General features: G+C 35.3%; 1 pseudogene; it reads left to right on the top strand.

Annotated features, from left to right (window-relative positions):
- Positions 1 to 1,873: 1,873 nt before the first annotated feature.
- Positions 1,874 to 5,176, top strand: part of LOC107704981 (SH3 domain-containing kinase-binding protein 1-like) — a 15,881-nt pseudogene continuing 12,578 nt past the window's right edge.

A 5,176-nucleotide genomic window follows, 5' to 3' on the forward strand; every position in this document is an offset into this window, starting at 1 on the left:
GACATTTTATTTTTTATTTGTGTGTGAATTTTGATTGTGTAATATACAGTACAATTCAACATAATACGACACATATGTAGTTTATTGGCCACACTGCTTTATAGATGTTGATATCAGGCATCAAAAAGCCCATTTTATTTGAGCACTAGTTCAATGGTTAGGTGCCGTTGATACACCATAGTGCCTGAGGTGTAGAATACCAGTATAGAACTATGGCTAGTTATGTACTCATTATTGCTGTTGAAAAAAAAATAGATGTACATATTAATGTGTTGTGGACTTAATTGAAACCCTTGTGTGTCTACCTATAGAAAGGAAGATCATGACTTAATAACTTGTATGAATGACCCAGTCTCGCTATGGGACCAAACTACAGCAGGTAGACATTCATGTCCCAGTCACTGACATGTGGGGGGAAAAGATTTACATTCATCCAACTGCTAGTCAAAGATGTCAACTTTGAAACTGGACAAACAGCCTACAGATAAAGTTAAATGTACATGCACATACAAATGTTTTAAAGACAATTTTTGATTTATTGGGGTGCAAGTTTTTGACAATATGTGTGTGCATCCTGTTTTATTATGGTTTTTCTAATGTGTGTCTTCAAATTGTATGCCTTTTTCTATTGGCTAAGCACCTTTATTTTTGTTTTTGAAGAGTTAAAAGTATAAAGAATATGCTGGCGGGAAAGTGAACAATTTTCATTCATACTCAAAATTGGATTTTAGCTGTCTGGGTTCTGATTTGCACTGTCTGATATAGACATTTTGACTTTTTTGACTTGCATTTATATACTCACAATCAGAAAGAAATAAAAATGCAGCAATTTTACATCTGACTGATTTTTGTGTCAAGTAGAAACAGGAAGTTTTTTTTTTTTTTTTGGTAAATTATCATATTGTGAATTAAGCCTATTTTAATGGTCTCTTAAAAATGCTTTATTATTTCTGTTTAAATTGGCCCGGCATGCTCTAAATAAAAGCATTACAGTCTCAGTACAATCATATCTCTGCTATCTGTTCAATAAAAGTTAAGCGTGGCATAGACTGAAAGAACTATCAACACACTCATATTTAACAATCAGCTCCTTTGTTCAGTAGTAAGGGCACTGATCAGGGAGTCGGCCATTTTAAGGGCTGTCTCAATCGCTAAATCCTTCCAGTGCACTGGAACGTTCGCTTCCTGAAAAATCCCACAATGCACTGCAAAAACTAGGGCGCATAGGCGCTCACTATGCTCCCTTACCGGAAATAACGTCACATTTATGAAGCGCGAAACATAAACCACACGAGCCAACTCGATAAATAGAATGACTTGCGATAGAAGATTTGAAAAGACAAACCGTTTTTTAGTATATTTCAACATAAACGCACATCGCTAGACAGGAATTGAACACATCTAATTAACATTTATAATTAATATTCGGCTTAAATGTTGTAAGAACTTGTACCAGAACGATGTGTTTAAAGAGAATACAAAATAAATATCAAAAAGAGATCGGTCCTGTCTGTTGTTTATTAATTCCAGTGATGACGTTCTACTACACTTATTATAAACGCAACACTTGTTTTTGCCCCCATTTGTCATGAGCTGAACTCAAAGATCTAAGACTTTTTCTATGTACACAAAAGGCCTATTTCTCTCAAATATTGTTCACAAATTAATATTCGGCTTAAATGTTGTAAGAACTTGTACCAGAACGATGTGTTTAAAGAGAATACAAAATAAATATCAAAAAGAGATCGGTCCTGTCTGTTGTTTATTAATTCCAGTGATGACGTTCTACTGTTATCCGTTGACGTTGTACGTAATCATGTCACTGGAATTCGAGTGATCACTGTCCCAACGTGCAGTGAGTCGGGGAACTTACCAGTGCCCGAATTCGTGTACACGATCTACTGATTCACGAGCTAGGGAGCTGATTGAGACGCTCCCTAAGATTACGCTCCTATCAAATCAAGGTTATTTAAACATCAGGTTTTTCCTTGAATTCCTTTCAAGTGAGTACACATGCAGTATTGTCAGTCAGTTTTGCTGTGGCACGTGACACCAGAAGGCTCATACCAACACAAACCTGTCTCACCTGTTACACACTTATCTCTCCTTCTCAGGGTATAAACGTGTCTTGACTAGCTGAGAATTTTTTTTTTTCCCCAACAATGCTAATGTTTGACTAGAAAGAAGGAGGTCCAACGAAGCTTTTGCTGTCTCTGGATTGTGTAATACCACTAAATCAAGCAGGGATTCCATGACACTGAGAACTGAACAGAATCTTCATTGTCAGACTTGGTGCTCTAAACACAGCTTTCAAGGGGCCATGGGTGAGTTTTTAAACTTTGTTTCAAAAAGGTTGTTATGATTTGGCAAGCTGTGGTATTTGTGATACTTGGGTTATGTATAGATATATTTATTTATTTGTATTGCCATTCCAACACCTATGGCTTTTTTAATGGAAAGATCAGTGTATTTTAGAAGAAGCATATATAGTGATTATGTATATATACGGTAGCCAGTGTTCATGTGAATTGTAGTATAATGAGTGTAACATAATTTTGATTAGTAAGCAATAAACGACAAGTGACAGGTTACACCTGTATTATATTTTTGATTTAATATTATTACTAACAATTATCCATAACTGAATGTATTTATTTATTTATTTACTGATTTACTCAGTGTGACGTATGTGGTCAAGAAACTTGAGCTGACAGTTTGACACCAACATCATTATAATGCTGCTTTTTTTTTTTTAGCTCACCTGATCATAAACTACCTGTAATTAAGGCTTAACATTTAGACTGATAAAACACACAAGAGTTTCTTGCCGGAAATCAGATAAAATGCCACTGTGAATCATGCAAACTGCTCTTTATACTGCTATGCATTCTTGAGTTCAAATCATTCAGGTTCAACTCGCATACCTGTAAGCCTGTTGAAACACATTGCTCATGGCTATCCAGCTCCAGTATTGCACTTTAGAATCACATAAATCCTACCACTTCAATCTCTTTGGCATGTTTTTTCATGTCTTTCACATAATTAGATGCATTTGTCTGTAGGGTAAGTATTTCATAAAAGATAAGGCTGATTGAGAAAGTGCAACTGACTCACACTGTGTCTACACCGGACGCGACAGTTGTCGTGTCGCACAGCGCTGCGCCGCAACAGCTAAAGTCTGTCTACACTGGATGCGACAAACATCATAGCTGGCCCAAATGAAATCTGCATTTATTTGAGTGAAAAATCTGTAGAATGGTTATGTTAAAATGTATTTTAGATACTTATAAGTAGCTGAAAACATAATTTGCAAGCCAAAATATTACATATTTCATAAAACACTCCAGTTTACTAACCACCAATGGCTTCACCTCTCTTCTGTCCATTTTAGAGGTGCTTGTGCTTCTGGACTTTGAGGCGACGATGTCAGATGAGTTGACGGTGCATGTGGGAGATGTGGTGAAGAACGTCTCAAAGGGTAAAGAGGAAGGATGGCTGGAAGGGGAGCTGAGAGGAAAGAGAGGCATGTTCCCTAGCAACTTTGCCAAGGTCTGCACCTATTAGAGCACTCTTTCCATAGTAGTCGTAATGGTCATTTTCAAAATGGCTATTCTCTCCTTACAGGAAGTGCCTGTTTACTTAATAGGGGATGGCAACAGAGAGCCAAGAAGCATGAGGAAATGTAAGTTTTTTTGGCGGATTGATTACCATTTGTTTAGCCAAAGTTTTACTACAAATACCATGATTAAACTATGGTTAGTGTAGCAAAACCATGGTTAATTTGTAGTTACCATGGTTTAACTGTAGTAACCATGTTTTTTTGGTTTTATTTGTAGTAAAACCATGGTTCATTTTCGTAAGGGTGTTTCCTGCCTTAAAGACTAGGGATGGGTGGATCGATTCCTTAAGTATCGATACTTTCGATACTGATGTTGTATCGAAAGGATCGATCCTCACATAAAAATATCGATTCTAAAGTGCATTTTTTAACCATTAATTTTATTTATTTATCAAGAAATTCGGGGCATAAAATAAGCTAAGTGGAAAAATAGACTATATTAGCGAATAATTGTGTAGGATAGAACCATTTCTCCTGCTCATCGGAACACACGCAAATGCTGAAAGACAGAACCAATCAATCACAGACAGTGTTCGCTGCTGATGCATGGCTCACAGTGCTTGTTCAAATAGGGCTGCGTTTCCCAAAAGCATCAGAAGCATAAGTAGATCTTAAGAAACCATTGCCACATTATTACATTACATAACATTGTTACTATATATAAAATTAATTCTGAAAAATGCAGCACGGTTTCCACACAAATATGAAGCAACAATAAAAATAAATGTTTCTTGAGCAGCAAATGATATTAGAATGATTTCTGAAGGATCATGTGACACTATATTAAAATAGAAAATAGTTATTTTTAATTGTTATATTTCACATTATTGCTGCTTTTACTGTTTGTTTGTTCAAATAAGTGCAGCCTTCCTGAGCATGAGACTTAAAAAAAATATTACAAAATCTTACTGACCCCAAACTTTTGTGTACATGTAATATTTATTTTAAAATTGCTAGTAAATTGGCTTAAATTGTGCAAGTAAATTTATTTAAACTGGTTGTTAAAAGTTCAAATGGATTGTGTTATGTTCTGTAATTGCTGTTAATAAATCTGTCAGAAAAAAAAATATATATGAGTTTCGCCTTTAGGGGTACAACAGCCTGGCAGCCTTTTACAAAAAAATAACCATGGTTTTATTACTGTAACCACTGTTTACCACAGTATTTGTAGTGAAACTGCAGTAACCACAAATTTACCATGGTAATAATAATAATAAATAATAATAATAGTACTTATGTAACGCCAACAAAGGTGGACCTTTGAAACTCATCTACACTTAAAGCATGAAGCATGCTATGGTACTAATATGCTCCTTTTTAGGGGTATAGTTGCACCTTTGAGGTTACTGCCCCAGTAAAGGGCTAAAATACAATTATAGGACATTTCATTTCTGACAGTGTAAACAAAAAAGGCCTGTGAAATGTTTAAAAAACACGGCTTTAATATCTAATATTAAGTGAGTATAGTTACTGATTATATTCTTTTAATCATTTAAAAAATCAATTTAGTTTATAGGTATCGGTATCGATATCGACGATACTGGGCTTGAAAATATC

This window comes from Sinocyclocheilus anshuiensis, unplaced genomic scaffold, assembly GCF_001515605.1.
Source record: "Sinocyclocheilus anshuiensis isolate Anshui unplaced genomic scaffold, SAMN03320099.WGS_v1.1 scaffold702, whole genome shotgun sequence".
Lineage (NCBI taxonomy): Eukaryota > Metazoa > Chordata > Actinopteri > Cypriniformes > Cyprinidae > Sinocyclocheilus > Sinocyclocheilus anshuiensis.